This window comes from Larus michahellis, chromosome 3, assembly GCF_964199755.1.
Source record: "Larus michahellis chromosome 3, bLarMic1.1, whole genome shotgun sequence".
In the NCBI taxonomy this organism is placed as follows: Eukaryota; Metazoa; Chordata; class Aves; order Charadriiformes; family Laridae; genus Larus; species Larus michahellis.
The window spans coordinates 25,743,899-25,764,115 of NC_133898.1; the positions used below are offsets into that span (position 1 = coordinate 25,743,899).

At 40.4% G+C, this 20,217-nt stretch overlaps 1 long non-coding RNA gene across 5 annotated transcripts in view; it reads right to left on the minus strand.

Moving 5' to 3' along the window:
• LOC141740474 (uncharacterized) overlaps positions 1 to 8,454 on the minus strand; it is a 73,903-nt gene extending 65,449 nt beyond the window's left edge. For 4 of the 5 annotated variants that reach the window (XR_012586053.1, XR_012586054.1, XR_012586055.1 and 1 more), the window contains exons 1-4: positions 3,949 to 8,454; positions 3,280 to 3,357; positions 2,058 to 2,175; positions 348 to 559 (exon numbers count right to left, since the gene is read on the minus strand). This is a non-coding gene — a long non-coding RNA (uncharacterized LOC141740474). The remainder of the gene's footprint in view (positions 1 to 347; positions 560 to 2,057; positions 2,176 to 3,279; positions 3,358 to 3,948) is intronic. The other variant, XR_012586056.1, reaches the window with a different exon arrangement.
• Positions 8,455 to 20,217: the final 11,763 nt, after the last annotated feature.

Sequence of the window (20,217 nt, forward strand, 5' to 3'; positions counted from 1 at the left end):
ACGAGGGTATCTACAGAATGAAACTTGGATTCTATTCTTGGCTTTGCTGCAATTTGGAGGTATCATTTCAGATACAGCTTCCTTGTCTGTGAAATGGGGCTAACAATAGAGCTGTAGTTTCCATGCACAGTGCCCAGTTATTTAGACCTCATCATGTTAAATAGCGTCTTTTTTTTCCCACAGTAGAGAAAAAAAGAGCCAGAGTGAGGTGGTCAGGAATTGTTGAGATCCAGGGTTGAAAAGGCAGTGAAATCTAATCTCCAGAGCATGGAAGTAACTGGAAATTGACTTCAAAACACCGTTGATTTCAGTGGGTTTGGGATCAAGGTTTAGGAGAACAAACTTACCACATGAAGACAAGTCTGTTTTCCAGAGCAGCGCTTGACTTCTTGATAGGAGCAGCCTGTCAGACAGCAGCAGACTCTACCTTTGGGGCAAACCTATACCAAAAGGCTGTATATATTCAGACGGTATCCAGGAGCATCTTGGGGAAGGAGTTACTCCTCTGCTCTCCCCACCAGCTTGTTCAAGACAACAGGGAGGATGTTCTGGCTTACCCCTGTGGTTAAGCAGAAAATAATTAGGGACCAGACCAGGTGTGTAGAGCCCCGAGGAGTAAGGAAGCCAGGCTGGGTGGGAAGGGGCTGGCACCGGGACCTGCTTCTCCCTCCTACCCCTTCCCACTCCATTGGCATCAAGACTGACGGCTATGGGAATTTCAGACGCCCTGTGCAGAATCACACACGGAGCACTGAGCATGCCAGGGATGGAAGGTATTGCAACCATCACATTGCTGAGTTCATTTTCCCACTAACAATCCAGCCCAAGAAGAGCATGGCACAGTGTATTAAACATCTTGATAAAGTTTTATGCAACCACTCTTCAAAAACCAACCCAGAAATGGCAGTGCTATATTTTTAGTCAGATAATTACAAGGGTACTCCCATATATGTGCTTCAAAATGAATCCTGTAGTGTAATCATGCAACGGGTCAGAAATTACTCAGTGAATAGTACCATTTCCTTTTTAGACTTCTATTATAGTAGGGTGGCAGTGTAATTGTGCTGTCTTTGGGTAACGCTTCGGCACAGCGCCCAGGGGAGTTAAGTGTGGAGCTCTATCCCTGTTGACGGACACTTCTCGTTGAAGTGTCCACCCGCCACAGACACAACACACCCTTCATGTCTATCATTGTTAAACTATCTGTTCCCTGCATTCAAAAGCCCCACTAAATTCAACACCAAGCCCACAGATTTCTACTCCATCGACTGCACCCAATTTTCAGAGGACGCAAACCCCAATGTGTCAGTAGTGCCAAGCTCATCCAAGAGAGCCCATAACCTTCTTCTCAGGAATGGCGGGGGAAAACAATGGTAAGATATAAGTAGCAAAGTATGTACTGTTAATCTGTGAAAAAAATGCATTTCAGAAATGTTACAGAAAGCTCAGAACGTATTATTGCAATCCCAGGAAACACAGGTGGAAGATGAAACCTAAAGGATATCAGAACATCTTAAGCACTGAAGTACAGTTATGGCAGACAAGTAATTAGAACTCTGCCCTTTCAGACAGCACACAGTATCATTGTGCTTAAGAGCTCACGGTGTCCATAGGATTCCAATTTTGAAACAAATAAGCTTTTGCTTATTCCTCTCCCCCACCAGTCTTCACTACAGTGTAATAATCTCTACACTAGTTTTCCATGTACTAGTAGAACAGGCACCTTCTGAGAAAAATATTCTGAATGAAAGATGGCTGCAATTTCATTTTATTTCATTTCTTTAATGTAACTGTTTAGCTATTAGCAGAGGCTGATTAACAGAAAATTCTTTTTTAGAGAAATTTGCGATCAGTTCCTTTTCAGAGCTGTTTCAGAGCTGCCACTACCTCCAGTGACCACTCTGTCCCAGCTCCAGCCTTTCCTGCTCCCTGACGATGTGGTTAAGGAACTGGAGTAAGGGTGTACCCAACAGGTACTGGTAGTCAACCCCCAATTACATCTGAGCCCATTTCAGTTCATGTTTGATTCCAGAAATCTTACTAACTTTGAGAATTACCTCATTTCCACCGGTGTGGTCATGAATATCAGCATCTCTTCTAGCAGGAGAAGGTCAAATCCATTCTGAAGGTCTACAATAGCAGAAAGGACGATTCAGCTGGTACCCTGGGAATGTTCTTAGTTGACATAATATAACATAGAAAGAGAGGAAATTATTCTTGCTGAACCCGACTAAAAATATGTTTGCAACATCATTAATGGATTCTATTTTCTGTAACTGAAAGGCAATCTGATAAACCATCCTTTGCCACAGTGCCACTAATTGCAATTGATTATGAAAAAAAATCCAAAATTATTTTTTTTAAGAAAAGCCACAAATCCTGAAGGTACACTGCTGGCAAGCCCACGAGTGTTTATATTACAAGCCAAGCAATTTAAATAATCCCCAAGTTCATTACATTCAGCGAGATGCTCAGGAGAGGTCCTCTCTTCTACTGGTTTCCAAGAATACACCAATATAGAGTGTCTTATTTTTCACAACTGATAGGGTTTGTGTGGCTAGGACTAAATTACAGTAGCAGGATTTTAACAACTGCGGAAAAGACTATAAAACTTTCTGCTCCTTATTAACTACTGTGTGACTATTAGGTTTATGGGCAACGTTAGCATTGCAGCGTAGGAACAAAAACATTGTAAACGGTCTCCAAAATGTTGGGAAGCAATTTTCCCCAAGAGAGGCAGGGGGCCCTTGCAATCCCAGTAAGGTATGGGAAGGGTCATGTGGCACACATGTAAAACCAGATTAAACTCTCTGTTGCTAAGTAATTAAATCTAATTGTAAACCTGGGCAAGTGCTAATTTTAAAGCTGAGCTCCCTGTTCCGAGCTCCAAAATCTCTATTGAAAGTTGATGGAAAATGAAAACTACCTCTTTAAAAGAAATCAGCTTGCAGCTCCCCAGAACGGAGCCCCTGGGCAAGTGGTTCAAAATATGATTTTTATAAACAAATCTGACATAGCAAACTTAATGCAAAGCCCTATGCATATAACATCACTTATGTGTGCAACTCGTTTAAATTATAGCTGTAGAGAGAAGGAAATAAAACTGGCATATTAACCTTTGGCACAACAGTGCTCGCATACTAGCGATGTTCAGCAGCAGATGATATTATTGTGACTCCCACTAGTATTGTCACAGTGAAGGGTCTGTCAGAATTCATGTTCGAAACCTCTACAGTCAGAGTTTATTAATTCAGCCATGAGCATCCGTTCCAGACCTACCTTGGCACGTACAGTCTTAAGAGCAAAATCTTTTTCACTGCAACTTCCCTTTCCCCATCACTGTTGTATTTAAAGTCGCTGAATGCAAAAATAAAATAAAATAAAACAGAAATTCATTAATTTCCTCATCGTAATCATATTTAAAAACACTGAATGCAAAAATAAAATAAACCAGAAATTAATGAAATATAGCATTCTACATCTTATTGCCATAAACTCATTGGATGCCTGGCTTCCCAAATGCCCTTTTTAAAGAACAGTCTGCTAATTCTTCCTTGAGACAGGACCCTTTCCAGCAGTCCAAAGGGACAAGCAAAATGCACAAGCAAGGTAAGACTTAAAAAACAACTTACAAACAAAATTTAAAACATTCTCAGATTTTTTTTTTTTGGTGAGCACTCCACATTATGGAATACGTTCCTATATAATGAACAAAAGTATCATATAATGTGAGCCCTCCTTGTTAAATAATGACTTACTGTGAGCAGCTTTGACAATGTCACTCAGGCCTTGATGTATGTTCTTGGCCTCGCTATGTGGCCTAAAACATTTTGGTCAAAAGTTTCAGACATAGGACTTAGACAATAGTTTGGGGTGTCTTGATTTGGTTTTCTCGTGCATCTTGAAAACGAAAACTGGTTCGTTACAAATGAAGGCCATGAGGCTTACCTGTGGGTAAGGCTGTTTTCACCTGGAGAACGGGACAATTCCTTATGGCTTCAGAGTGACGGGAAATGGAGACGCGACCCAGCACAGGTCCAAGTGAGAATATTTCTTGGCTCCTTATTTCAGAGAGTGACTCAGAAAAGGAAAAGCATTAAGCCAAAAATTTCAGAGCTAAACAAGTCTACAAAGTCACCATTAAGTGAACCCATCCTGAGAGACAGTAAGTATGACAGCAAGACAAAGTCTGGAGCCCACTGCACTTCCCTTGCCCACGCAATGAAAGTGAACAAGTGCAGACCTGCTGCTGTGCTGGAGGATACAATGGCTGAAATAACCATCTGGTTATTGGCAAAACCTGTTAGATTTGAGAAAAGTTACTTTACCAAAATATCACAGGGCCATAGTAAGACACATTTACATTTTATATACTTAAATGACATCTTGATTGGTTTAAGGAATCCTCACTTTCTCTACTTTGTGGAAGAATCCTGCGAGCCACCTCTATTTCCCCAACTCTACCAGCAGACCCCTGGGCCACACTGTCAGACGGGCAGTGCAAAGCAAAGGAATATGTGATGTACTTTTGGCATTGCGGGATTAAGAATGTGACTTCTTTTCTGTCCTTAGTTCCTCTGATAAAACCGGGACAAATCAAGACTGCAGAAGCTGTTGGCTGTACCTAGCACAGGGCCAAAAACCAGTCCATGTGAAGCAGCAGGAAAAAAAGACAGATTTTTGAGTACCAAAAATAAGCTGCGAAGAAACTTAATCCTCAAAGGTCAGAGGTACAATCTGAAAGGCCCAGGCCATGCCTTTGTATCAGAATGTTACAACATTAGCCCTAATGACTTAATAGTTTTGCCCTTGACTTGTGTCAACAGGAACCTATCTCATTACATGGTAGATTAGTTGCTTCCAGCCTACTCCAGGCTGCTAGGTGATGGGAAGACAGAGGCGCTCCTAGCAAAATTAGAAATGTAACCTAGTACCTAAACAGTGTTGCTTAGTAGTATTTAGCAGCATTTGAATTTTTGTACATGTGTTTGAGTAAAGGAAGACTGGACACAGCGTGGGGAAGAAGCTACCACGTTTGACATTCCGGAGCCAAAATTAAAAGGCAGGCATCTCCTTTGCATTCTGTTGCGCAGTGCCATCAAAGGTCATTGTCTGCGCCAGATATCAAGGGATAATGAGCTAGGGTCAGGCATAATGATGGTAGGCTCTAAGTAACAGAGGATGCTTTCTTATGCTCCTTCCCTTTTCTCAGAGAAGTTTGCATCCTTTACAGACTTTTTTCACATCCACACTGAAACAGTTTCCAAGCCTGGCACAGCACAAAGCCACCAGGTGACCAAGGTGCACCAGCACCTAACTATTCAGATCCTCTCCTTGCATAAAACAAGGACAACCAATAGTTTCTAAAGGAGTTACTGTTACCAGGCAATTGTCTCATTCTATTTAAATTGAGAAATTCCGTATCTTCTGATTTATCTGCAAGGCTTTGTTTCACATCCGTCCTAAAAACCTGTCTCCTGTCAGCTAGACAAAGAGTAACTTTTCACAATAAATACACAAGAAAGGAGAGACATGCTTATTCGGTTATGTAAGTCTTCTTCAAGGAGTTTTACAGGCAAGTAAGATGCAGCTCCAGACACTAGACTTTTAAATCATTTAAAGCTGACATAAGCTGATCCTAGGCACAGTTTATAATCATGTTTTTACTTTTCAGCTCTGACAATTACAAATTGTTTGTATTAGCTCCACAAGTATTCCTATTCAGCAGTATTGTCAAAGTCCATTCATCCCAGTCTCATAACAGCACGCCAATCCTTTGCTTTGCCAGCCTCCATCCATAACCTTCATCCAACTGTTACCAACCACGCGGGGAGGGGTAGGAGAGATCTACAGCCTGCAAAACCCCCCAAAACCTCATCTGCAATCTGTGGTAGCTGCAGTTTCCCATGTTTCAATGTGGTTTTCAGACCATGTCAGCTCAACAGGAAGAAGCCTGGCATCCTCTAAGCATGTTGCACTTGTAACCTTTGAAGACGTTCAAAAGAAAAGAAAAAAAAAAAAAAAATGAAAGGTCTTAACCATTTTGCATGAAGTTGCATGAAAAGTCTTGGGGCCTAACTTGACTGGAACTGTTTTAAGTACTTCTCCACTACAGCAGCGGTGCGTCATATGAAAGGCTTTGTTTGGCATCCATCCACAGTTATAAATAAAAAACATATTTATCTTTGGTCATGCATATAATTTAAAAGTCGGACAGAAGAAATCTTTTTTCTCCTTTTAAATCTGTAGCAAGCCCAAGATAAATTCTTATAAATTATTTCTTTTAAAAGGAGGAAAGAAAAAAAACAATAACAAAATAGCTTGGCTATTTGGAAATCTGGAAAACAGATCATTTCTTTGGATGGAACAAAGTGTGTGTATGTGTCATCATGACTTTAAACAGTTCCACAGTTCCCCATGGAAATACTTAATTGAAGCTAATAGATGTGGAGTTATCAGTGGTTTGCCATGATAGATTTCATATGGTCTCTCCAAGATGTTTTACCTCCTTTAAAACCTACTGACCTAAGACTGTGTTAACTGGTGATCTGAGCAGCAACCACCACAGATACTAAACGTGAGTGAAACCCTACTCATAGAGAGGACAGGAGTTTGGGCAAAACGCTTGTAACTGCAAGCTCTGTGCAACGCAAGTGCTTAAGCTTCTGATTTGTAGCATATGTGACAACCTTCCATAGAAACCTTCAAATAGACTTATTTGCCTCTTAACACTGGCAGCACGGGTCAGAAGTTCTTTCCTTTGTCATCACAAAATTAGGAAAGAAACTATTGTCAGCAGACCATAGATCCCAACACAAATCTTCCCTCAATTACCACATTTTGTAAGGTGATCCTACAAGCTCATCCATCTGACACTGGAGAAGACAAGGCCCATCTTCCTCCAAGAAGCAGATTAGTTGATGACAAGCACATACTAAGAAAATTTTTTACTAGTTACAACAATTGAAAAAAAACCAATTGTGCCCTTCTTAAAATCCCTGCTGTATTTGAGATGGATATATAGTGTCCATAGACACTAGTACATTTTTAACCATAAGCATGTATCTACACAGCCTGTTGGAGCTTTCTCCATGTGCAGAAACAGGTTTTTCTGGCATCTGCAAAGTGCAGGTTCTTTATAAGCATCTGTATATACCCATTTCTGAGAATATCTCAAAACAAATTTGGCTTGAGTCAATGTATGTCACTATACATGATCAAACCATTCTGAAGTTTATGGAGGAGGAAAGGTTTTTCCTAGACTGATAACAGCACGGTTTATAAAGGACTTCGGGTAATCTGCATAACTTTGGACTCATTTCACACCTACATTTTAGGTAATTAATTAAACCGCTTTCCTAAAATTGGCCAAAATTAAGCTGCTTATCGTTATTTTCCTTCAGGAAGAGAAATTTGTAGACTCTTCTGATATAACCACCCTTTGCCTTCAGCAAACTTATTCCCTACTCCTGCAAATTCATCCACTGTGTGCGTTTTTTTTTAATGCTAATATTCCTTTTGAATATACCATCCCCACTGAAAAAGTCAAGTACATGTCTATGGGCTGTAGGGTCAAGTTCAGTGTCCCACCTATCAGTAATTACGTCAGTCAGCAGCAAGCACGGTGCATTCATTAACCTATAAGCAACCTTGGTATTCAACTCGCACTGACCAATATTATTTTCTGTATTAAAGAAACTGCGTGCAAATTCCCATGATATAGGAAATGCAAGGATACAATAAATGGCATGGGATAACATCGCATTTGGAAATAGCTGAAGTCAACAGAAAGAGGGAATCATAAGATGAAACAACCACTTTGAAGCTGCTTATGGACAGGGACAACCTGGGGAACTGACACTGAGGATTAATACAACCTTCTTTAGGCGGTCAACAAGCTGAATAGGAGCCCCATGTTCATTTTCTAGCCATCAAAGAGTAAAAGTCACCTCCTGGAGGGAGTTTCCATCTTGGGTACCCAAACTCTGACACCTCTGACTCCTCATCGACTATACACGGAAGTGAGGGCAACTGAGCTCCTAAGTCAGGTGTCTTGTGTAGTTATCAAGAAAAGAATCCAGGCTGAACTTTTGGGCATATTTCTGTTACCAGTTTCTCCATAAGACAGTCTGTAATGTTATGTGTGTTCCTTAAAATGCAAAAGTGCCTAAGATTTACAAGGCTTGCAACGTACACTGCTGTACGCGACACGCAAACTCAGATGCTGCGGGATTCTTCACCAGTGCAAGTTTTCATCCATCCCCGCATATGTATGAGCAAAGCAGAAGAGAAGCAAGCCTGATTGTAATTACATTAAGCACTTCAGCAATAAGGAAAAGTTTGTACTTGTACACAGATGGCTTTATGTTACAATGCTATAAATGTGCCAAGTTTCATGGCTTCACCACATGAGGCAGGGAAAGGGCTTGATCCAAAGTCTGTGCAAACCTGCTGAAAAGCTCTCACTGATTTCACTGCAGTTATATCAGGTTTAGAATAAGTCCACTGGACACACCTGGAAAAGGGAATAGCCTTTTGTACTAAAACGCATTTTTTTTTGACTGTTTTTAGCCCGGTTTGCCTTTTTTTAGCCGAAGTTTTCATGCTTTGGAGACTCTGTTTTCCTTTAAAGGAGAAACAGTAAAGCCCACTTTGGGTTGATTAAAATGACTTTGACTGCCCACTGTAGCTCTCATCTAAGCTGGAAACCTAAACTTTGCAGACCTTATGGAAACTACCTGGGGAAAAAAATATTACATTCTTATTCTATGAGGCCTCCAGAGTCCTACTGGTGTTTTTGATTCAAGTCCTCTTTTCTGTGACCCTCCCACCCCTACTACTTCATGAAGGTAAGAGATTTTTAAACTTACTTTAAAAGTCCTTAATTTAGAAAAATAAACAAAAATTCTGTCAACCCATTCCCCAGTGTATCACCATAACTTATTTCAGAGTAATAAATCTTCGCCCTGACAGCTCTCTGATGATGCATTACATTAATACATCATAATGACAATACTTGTGATATATTATGGATATATTTTCTGAAAGGGATATCACCTATACATTCCATCTTCCCAGCACAGCAGAAGACTGTTTGGGAAAAGGGGGAGAAGGGGAGGTAAAGGATGTTCTTTACCCAGAAGGCAAAATCTCACAAGAGAATGTGGAATTAAGTTGATTGCCCTTGTTAAAATACCAAAGAGAATAAGAAATAAAATGCCTTCTGCACACGAACAACTTCTATCAGTAGAATGACCTGTTTGTTCCTCAAATACTGATATTCAGGCTGGAATATTAAAGGGAAATTCTTTAATATACTTGGATCAGTCATGTTAATACAGAAGAAACAGACTCTACGAAATAATCAGGATGACTTCAATAGGGTTGAAAGATTGTGATAATGAGAGATGCAAAATTTAAAAGGATAACTAAGGTGGTCTGCAAACTGAAATACCTGGCAGCCTTGGTGAATAATCAGGTGAGAGTTGTGTACATTCCAAAGAGTCACCCATGACTGACACAAACCAAAAGTCTTTTCAGTGCCCGAGTACGGACAAGGCGATGATAAGGCTTTTCAGTAGGAAATAAAGTTAATTTTTGACATGGACATCTGGCCTTCCACGACACCATTGCACATAAGAACTAGATCATAGGCTGGTGTTTGCTGTGCTAGGGTCTGCACAAACAATTTAAACTCAATTTCCAAGGTTTAGAATGCAAAACCAGCCCCTGGCTTAGAAGAGCCAGTTGCCTGGGCAGAAGGTAGTAGTAATTTTCCTCATCTTGAAAATGTGACTGTGTGGACTGAACAGTATGAGATTTGATGGACACCTTTGACAATAACTGTTCCAAAGTGTCCCTCCTGATCCACTTGGCTTGCACACAGGTCACTCTGGCAACAACCTCAGTGCCCCTGTTCTTGGCATAGAGATCGCAAGGACAGTCAGAGACTACCTTGAGCTTACCTACAGCCTTTCTTTTTCAGAAACATGGTCTTTCCACCCTCTACCAGCTACTGAATTCCTAGTATTCAGCTTAGGTGCAGAGAAAAAAAAAAGTGGAACAATGGGCTTCCGGCTTTTTAGAGATTCTGATGGTGGTCTGATGTTTTGGTGAAAAACCTTGAGTTTTTCAAAATACTTACAGTGGACGCCCTTCAACACCAAATTGCCGTTGGCTACCCAGACTCCACAAATATCTGAAGCCCATTTGGACCATGCTATTAAGATTCCTGAGGTCTTATGCTGTGTGTGATTAGCAGAACTGCCTGGGAATAAATGTCTTCAGTGACCTCTCTTCTCTTACGGACTTACCCACAGGTATTGTGTTATTGAAATGAAGTCTGCTGACAAATGTTCTGGCCTGGCAAATATTCATCTGTATGAATATTTGCACACTTCACAGGACTAATGCAAAGAAGAGCACACGAAGCACTTTCTGCTTCTGTTTGGTCTTGCTGATGCTGCACTGGAGGGGTAGATCTGATGCCTCTCTCCTGCTGAAATAACTTAGAGGCCTGAGGTATGCCTTCGTTAGTTGAAGAATTCGCGAACAGAATTCCTGAGAGACATTTAATGGGAGAAAAAGATGTCATGATTAAGAACCACAGAAAAGGATTAAAATATTACAGTAAGAGTGAAATCCAAGGAAATATGTATCTGAGCCTATATTTCAGTGTGCAATCATCCCAGATGACGAGCAAATTCGGTTTGAACGTGATGGCACTAATACTAGCTCCAGAGTAAAGTTCTGCATAAAGAGAGGCCTTGGATGTTGCTGTTTTGACTTCGCTACAAACACTTGAGGGAAGAGCCCCAAATTCCTGTTAGGGACTGGCAGGTCTCCCTCTGCCTCAGAAATGCAGAAGACGGAAACATGAAGAGCACAAGCAAAATGACAGGAGCATCACCGTTGCTCTGCTGGACACACGAAAGCAAGCGACAACACCCAATGCAAGGCAGTGCAATAATAACTGCATTCTCTGAGTGTGAATGGAGTGTTTCTAAAAGGTGCTTATTGACCTCCGAATCTCCAATCTGCAGAAGAGATCTAAGCTGTAATGAATATAGGAAGCCACTACACCACAGTCATGGTGCCTTGCTAGCAAGCCTATCTCCTGAGGGTCGATTACAGGCAAAAAGGAAATGGTTCTAACGGAAATCAGCAGATACAATCAACCCTACTAAATCCACTATCACTTTTCTATGGCCACTTGCAAGAGCCTATTGTAATGTTATTTTGCACCACAAGCATTTGTCCTTTGGTTGTTGAAGGGAAACAACCAGCTCATTTTCTAGATGAGCCATCGGTTTCTGGGTACTGCTGCTCGGAGTCAAGCAAACTGCATTACCAAGTCCTCTTAATGCTAGATTTCTTGGGCATGCCAGGTGTCCTCTCACTTACAGAAAAAAAAAAAGAAATAAAGTCAGTGTCTTCAAAAGCACCAATGAAACTGCTAGCTGACTTGCACTGGGGCCAAGTATATACTTAGGAGTTATTACAAAAAACCCTTCTTACTGACTTCAAAGCAGGGATATCACCCCACTTTTTGTCAGCAATGCAAAAATGCTACTTTCTGTCGTAGCCCAGCTTACGCTGCTGTCTTACCCTAGGGTGAGCTGGGGCAGTAATAGTGCAAAAGCTTTTCCAAGATTCTCCACGTAAACAAAGCAGAGGTCTCGGTATATTCTTCTCAGTTGTCTTCTCTTCTTAGAACCAACTTTTGCTCTTTTCATCAAACATAGCTCTGGATAAGATGCTATAATTTTAGTTGTTAATAAGAGTGTAAAATGTTTTTCCTGTCTTCACAACAGCAGAGTTGTGTTTATTCTTTCACCCTCTTTTGTCTGATGTTATTGTTGTGAAAAATGAAGAAGTATTGCAATTGTATTGCCTGCCATGCAGGAATACAGGGACTTTCAGGTTCACTTTTAAACCCAGTGAGATGGGTTTAAAAGAAATTATTAAAAAACCTGAAAGAGGGCATCTTTATTACTATGGCTAGCTGACAAATGGTTTTATTAGAATGTTCTTTGCTATTATTCCGTATATGTTAAGTGAGAAGCACTTATATGTTACCCACCATATAATCCATAGATCCATATTACTGTAAAAAAATTGCTCATCTAAAGTTCACACAAAACAAAAGTGCAATTACCCCAAAGGACTCTCTGTGTTTCAAGACAATTTTCTTGCTGAGTTTCAAATATTAAAACTCTCCCAGTTGTTAAATAAAGAGTGATGAGAAAATGCATGCAATTTTAATTTCCACTGGGATTATGCCTGGTGTGAGACAATCATGTTGTTAGATATTTTTCTAAAGACTAAAATAATGTTATAGCGTCTGTGAAGGATGTTATGAAGAAGAAGGTACTGAAATAAAAACATTTTTATCCCAGATTGGCTACTTGTTATTCTTTTTGCTGAAATTGCTTGAATTAGATTTTATGCCTAGTTTTATTATCTAAGACACTTAAGCTCAACTTGGTTTAACTGATGTATCTATTAGCTTATCTGTCTTGTAGTTAGTGAAGGCTTGATACATCAACTAATGAGAATCCACGCAAGTCCAATGGACATTTATAAAAAATGACATAATGTTCACTTGTTTACCCCCCCCAGGGGTGCCAAAGCAACAGCATACTTTAAAATCAAGGCTGATGTTCAGGATGGTCCCTGCAAAGCCACCAGTTAGCGGAACAGCCAGGTATTTGCAACATCCGTGCATCTACCTTTATCCTCTGGGGCCTGGCGTGATTTAAGGTGCACTTAAAAGATACTTGTAGGGGGACCGAAAAATGGGGAATGACGAAGAGGAACTTTAAAAAACAAATTACAGTCTTAAGTTTAACTAGTTCATAATCCCTAGTTCATAATCGCTACTGAGAAACAGCTATGCCAGGTATGAAGTATCACACTGTAATTGTAAGGAGGAATTTGCTTGGGAGATGACTTTGGCTCTGGCTGGGTAAGAATTTAGAGGAACTTACTAAACAGCTCCATTGTCAGGAAACTAAAAATGTCAACAGTGACTATGGAAGCAGACTGCTGGAAAAGCAAACGTTACCTTGTTTATCTTTATTATTTTGTTTGTCACATCTGTAATTTTTGCTTCAACTTGGAGGAAGGAAATAACACTAATGAAAATACTTATTACCCGAAAAATGTGTCAGTTTTGTAATTGAAGATACATATGAAAATATCAGCAAAGTTGAAAATAAATATCGACAATAATGTATACTTCACTTCCTGCACTTCTTTAAATGTGGTAAAGCAAAAAGACACGGGACCTGTCTCCTTCAAACTCATTTCTCTGCTCTCACAAGGGTCCATCTTCAACAACTTTCAGGAACCTACAAAGTCCTTTTTTCCTTTTTTATTAGTAGTTAATATTCAGTAATATACTTAGGACAAGGATGGGATAGGAGAAATACTAATTTTCATCTCACTCTATTTTCAGACAGTTTTCACAAAGGAAACTGCCCTCTAGGAAATGTGGTATCCAGTCAATGCTTAGGTGAAACCAAATATTTTCCAAATCCCCTTATATTTGTCCTGATGCGGGAGTTTTCTGAGGGAGATGTTTTAGAGGAATATCCTAGGTTAGAGGGCAGTTTGTTTGCTTTGTGTTGTTTCCTGTTAAATTGCAAACTTCATGGAATGGGTAAAATCTAGGCAAGCAAATCACTTTTGTGGATCTTAAACAAACACTTCTCTGAATGTAAGGAATGGGCAGTAGCAGGAACTTTACCATCTATTTCTTGACAGGCAGCTGCAGAGCTGGAAAGAGCTGTGAGAGTGACAGGGAGTTTATGTATCCTGGAGATGTGGAGAAAAACAAAGGGAAATAGGAAAGAAGGGGGAAAAAAATTAAGCAGCAAAATGAGCAGTTACTATAGCGGAACTATACCGTTGGTTCATTTTTTTTGGACTTGATTTAGAAAGAAAAATAATATGCACATTTTTTCAGATTTGTTGTGTTTGGAGGTAGTATATTTAAGCAGAATAGACAGGGTGGGTGATACGAGTGAGAATCTAATGATAATACTAATTAAGGAGAATTTCAAGGCCAAGCAAGAGCGAAGGAGACAAATCCTCTGCCCTCCCTGCTATTGACAATGTGGCGCCTCTTCCATTTTTGGACATTTCCAAAGACAAACTGGGACAAAACAGTACAAGAAAAGACAAAACAATGCCAAAATCAAGATCTAGGCAACAGCTCCAGCAAAAGCTGTCCCAAAGCCAAGTCAACAATGTCAGCAAATCCAAAAGCAGGAATACGGGCTCTAGGAGGCACTGCACCTTCTTCCTTTCTTCTGGTCTCTAATCAGAGCCATCTGCAGGGTGCCAGTCCACTTGGAGGCTGACATGAATGATCCTTACATTTACATTCATGCCCACCCAGCAATGAATAGATTTCTCCAGATCAGTCCTACACGACTCGTGCCACTGAAGCAGAGCGCACACGAAGCCATTCCTACAGCCTATAAACTTGGTAGTCTCCATGTGGGTTTCTACAGGGCTAGCCCACGGGGTGGTAGCCCTATGCTCCATCTCTAAGGTGTCTCCAAAGCCAATGTCAGCCCTTGACAGCTTTGCTAAATGATACGAGAGTTTATCTAGGGATGCCAGAAAGCCTGTACCAGTTCCAACAGCAGAACGTAGACCTCTGTGGGGGCATTACCACATACCAGGGAACCCATTTTTCCACCAAGTTGCTACAACCTGGGGTACAACTTGCTAAATGGGTAGCAAAGGGCGTCAACATCTGCCTCATCTCTCCTAAATGGCCAAAAAGAGGTTTTAAAACCTGCACAGTCAGAAAGTCTCTCTCCACTGTGCTTCAGAAACGCAATGCCACTTGACCTGGTTCTTGATTTACCTTTACTGTATTTGAAGCCCCCAAAAATATCATTCTCAAAAATGTGTAGGACGGTTTTGTACGTGCAAGGAAAGCAGTGAGTTACTTAACAAATGAAGAGAAGATCACTGGGAATAGAACAGTTTGCTGTTTACCATATGACACTGCGGCTGTCCAAAACGTGAATCACAGAAACAGAAGCTGGAATTAGAGACAAAAAGCCAATCTAAACATCTTTGATAACTTCTGCGCAATAAGGATGGTTGCAGAGCTCATGCTGGTGGAAACAGGAAGGAAAGAAAAGCCAGTCCCTAAAATTTGGAATAGGGCTCAGGAAAAGTCAGGTCCATTCCCCTCTACTCCATAGATTGTTTGTGTAAACAATGGGAATATTTAAACTCAAGTCTCAAACACAGAGAATGGGAGATTAATACTCTCTACTTCTGTCCTGCCTAATGAGATTGTAAGATGTCTCATTAATTGTTTGTCCCAGTCACAGCACAGCTGAGACCAGACCTCCTTTGGGACCCCTCTAACTTTATGATGCAATTAATGCACATAACCCTATGCCATTTATAGTTCTTAAACCCTGACGCGTAATGTGTGCTGGGACAACAGCTTTTTGTAACCAGCGATGTCTCACTGGCTGCTGGCCTCCCTTCCCTTTGCATCTTTTGCATCTATCTACCTGTTCTTCTGTGTTATAACCCCTCCAAGCTACTGAGTGCTGGAGCTGATGAAAAGCAAGACCATCCTTTTATAGGAGGCCAGAGTAGAGCAGAGATACGCTAGGTAACTACTCACAGACACCCATGGGGCCAACTCTCCCTTATTTTACTTACAAAGGAAGGTTAAGTGGAAAGAACGTTCAAACTCCCATTAACCTCAACTGGGCCAGCGCTTCTCACTTTAATGTAAGTGACATTATTTGTCAGGGCAAGGAGGGTTTTGCTCAGTCTGTCTGTCCCACCTCACCTGTTCCAAAGCCATTTCTATTTCTCCACTGAAGAGGTTTCCAACCACAACTGCTTTGTCGTTAGATAAATTGCTTCTTTGTGTCAGAAAGATCTCATTCTGTGTATTTGTGTATTTATCTGTGTACCTCCATGAACTAACGTTTTCTTTGCATTTAATAGGCAGTAGCAGGGCATGGAAAATCAAGGCTGGGTTCTGCTGAAACTGCAAGATGAAACACAAGAGCACTCCTAACTTCAGGGAGTTTTGTAGAGAGAAAATAGGAAGTGAAATAACTTAAAAAAATGCACACTTTTGTAATGCATTAAAGCCTTCATTGCTTTTGCCAAAACTTCACTTTTAAGAAGAACCAGCTGTGGATTTGATTTCCATGTTTCTCAGCCATAAGTCAATAGAGGATTCAATTTTAAAGCACAAGACCTATAACATACAGTGTGAATCACCTCTTGTCTGCATATAAGATAGCACAGATAGATAACGTGCTTAGTGAAAGCTTTATCACCAAGGAAACACATTCATAAGCATTGAATCTAGCACCTTAACATTTACAACTCACTTTAAAAAAAATGCCAGCTGTAAATAAGTCCATACTCATAACTAGAAATATGTGGTACCTATCACTCAGGCCTATTTTAAGAATTACTCATTGCCTAAGAGTGCCAGTGGCCAAAGCCGATTTGCAAAAGTTCAGAGCTTCTGGAGATTCGGACTCTGATCTACCAGAAGTTAATTGTTTCAGAGAGACAATAATTTTTTGGTAATTATGTCCACCCAATCCATAAGTAACCCCTCACAGAATAGGTTTTATCTAGTGCCACTTGCTATTTCCTAAAGGTCACGGAATCTCTTTTTCTCACCTCTAACGGCTCACCTTTCCTGGGTGCACTATGGGGAAGCATAATTCCAGCAGAGTAGAAATTCAGTCAGCAAATGAGGCATCGACATAAATATTCATGGGGGAAAAAAACTTTTGAAAAAATGTTGAGAAAAGAGAGGAGGTAAATCACAGCATCCTCAGAAGACCACTAAGATATGCACTGACAATTTACATGGATTTGCTTAAAATTTTGTCTGTAATTTAAGAAGTGTTATCATACTTACCAACTTATCACCTTCTTGCCAGTATTTGGGCATCTCTTGAGCACTGGACACTTGATCGAGGAGAGAACAGTTGCCCAGATGGCATGTGGCACCCATTTGGCATATCCTTGATTTACAGTCTGGGAATTAGCAAGGGAAAGTATTCTGGATTACTCACGGACACGCTTATGCCCCAATAAATACACAACAGTTTCTAAAATGTGAATTTGACTTCCTACCTAGGATTCTTTCCCCACCTTGCAAACCAAGGACCTGATATGAAGGCAAGCTATGGGAGAAGCACATGAATTTGCAGGGACCATCTGCATGTACAAGGTTAAGTTTCCGCATAAGCGCAAGAAGACACACTGGGCATTATCTCAGGGTAGAGTCCCAGTGGAGTTCAGCACAGCGTAATATGGTAATGATTCAGTTTCAAGAGAAAAAATTGCGGGAAGAATTTTGAAAATGCTGGATTATAACTTGTTCTGCCTGTGGCTGTGGTCACTGATATTGACCTTGGTAGGAAGGGAAGGAAGCTGATGCTATGTGCCATTAGAAAGCCAGCTCTGAAAACACACAATCTACTTAAAATATTTGACTACTTGCAGTTAATCCTACAAAGACACACATTCATGGACCTTTGTTTAATTGAGAATACTCTGAACTCAATTCATGTCTGGCTCCTGTCTGGTTCAATAAGGCTAAATAGATACAAATAAATGGAGCCATTTGCCAACTCAGAACTCGAATCACCAGCAATCACCCAGTTGTCCACGAGAGTCTGAGATGTAAAATACCAGACTCCAGTACCCAAATTTGATGATTCAGTGAAGAATAAGACATAAAGGATCACTTCAAAGCCACCGACCATGAAGAAAGAGAACACCTGCTGGTGGGTAATGACGCAATCTTGAACTTTCACACCACATCTCGGTAAATATTACTGCACTATAATTGAGTTCATCAGGTTCCATGAGCATGCCTATACTTTCTTCTCCTTTTCTGGACGATTTCCATTGGTGTTATGCAAAGGACACTACTGTCTACTGGGAGGTTGTCTGTGCTAACCCAGAGCACATTCTTTTAAATTGTTTATTTCAATTGTTTGTAGCCTCTCAGCTCTCAGATCCTCCCTAATGAGGATAGTGAACAGAGGGCTAGAACATACGTAACTTTTATAAGGAAAAAATGAGGGGCAATGTTAAGGTTTCCTACTTTTTTTCCTTTTTCTCTTTTCTAAAGAAAACCTTTTATTCAACCCTGATGCCATAAAGCAAGGTGATGTCATAATTTATGATATTAAACCGGTTACTAAAATGTCATTACACAAGTGATGTTCTAATTGATGATGTTAAACTGGTTAGCAGGAAAGTGTCAAGTGTCACTTTCATGACATAAACTGCCAGTTATGATTATATAATATCAATTATTCTTTGGAAAACTGCATTAGATCAGTTCGTTCTGAACCAATGTAGTTGGGGTAGGTTCATATTTTTTTAAAGGCTGTTCATCCAGTTCTCATTATTAGGAGTAAAATATACTTTGGATGCAGTTTAGACTTTTATAACTCTCCCCTTGAAACATAATACCTCCCTTTCTCGTTTGCCCTTTCAGCTGCCATCAGATCAACAGCGAGCAAAAAGAAAGCAGTGAGATAAATTTTATAGCTTTCACTGAGCTTTCCTTGTTCTGCAGTCTTACAGAAACCAAACTTTTGAGCTGAAGGTAGACAAAAATAACAAAACATAATTTTAATAGTAGGTTAAATATAGAACATTAGGATTTGCTGACAGGATGTTGGTTACTACGAGCCCTGCTTTGACGCTGGATCTCCTAAAGCTTTAGCGTCCAGCCGCACTCCAAATTCCTCTAAATCTTATTCAGGCACAGAACCAAAAGAACATATTAATATCTGAAACGCATGTAGCAAGATCTTAAAAACTTCATACCTTCTAGGGATAGTTACAAGTAAAAGTAACAAGTTTAGTTCATGTATACTCCCTGGGTCCAAGAGGAGCAGGCTGATTCACCACTGATGCTGATCTATCTAGCACGTTTATAACGCTTCCCTATGCCAAAGCTGCATTTTGTTCCTCACTGTCAGTGACACATCTCTGGCTAACTGGCAAAGCTCTTCAGAGATGCCCTGATAACAAGTTAGATGCAACATAACGGGATGAGATTTTTATGGGAATTTCCCAGCTGAAATCTTATCTATTTTATAGGAGAACAGGGACATTCACATTAGCGATGGAGAAAGAAACAGGCAGAACTGTCTATTGGTCAAGATGGTCAGATTTGTCTGAGTTTAAATACGAGGACTGCTCACGCAGATTTCTGCTATTGTAAAATGGCAAAAAATTGCAATGGAAAGATAAATGATGTACACCCATGCAACCACACCGACCCTGAGAAACAGTGAGACCTCCAAAGCCAACAGAAGTTGGCTGCCAAATAAGCCATGCTATTACCTTCCTGAACAACTTTGTGCTCAGACCAGTGTTGCTTTAGAATGAAAGCTGGATGCGGAGATGACTAAAAGGGCCACGCTTCTCTTCACTCCGTTACCCGTACTAACTTTGATCAGCTCAGAAGTCGCACTTCATGGGAGAGGTCTTGGAGGTTTGATCAAAGGAGCTGTGGAAGGTCCCAGGGAGGAGCTGCAAAGAAGCAAGGGAGGAGTGTGCTAAGAAATACTCAGAAACACACACATGATTTTCATTTTGGCTTAAAGGAGATGGTAGAAATTAATCTGCAAGGCAAGGCTTTGAAAACTTACCTCATGATTTCATCTATGCAAAAAGAATCTGTTGTCTCCTTGTACGTCTCTTGTTCTCTACGTGGTTTCGTAAGTAATGGGTTTAGGTATTATCCCACTTCCTTCCTCTTTCCGAAAAACCTAATGATGATTACTGACCTGAGTTCTCCCAAAAAAATTAAAAAAATTAAAAGAAATAAAGAAAAGGAGAAAAAAGGAAAAAGAGATGTTAAGTATTGATTATCCACGCGTACCAGGCGTTTTAGTACCCACATATCTCTAGGTAGCCTTCTACCTGACAGATTTTGGGGACATACAAATTCCATTAGATATCAGATCTTTAATGCAGATGGCCAAATAATGCCAGAATTTTGACAGTTTGTCCCCTTAACCTGCTATCATGTCTTCTCTATCCCAGAGACATTCTTACTGGAGCCACTAACTATTTCTCTTTTTCCTGATTGGCTATAATTTTTGAAAATATACTTTCAAGACAGAGAAAGCTTGCATCAGGCGGACAAGCGATGCATCACATCAGCCC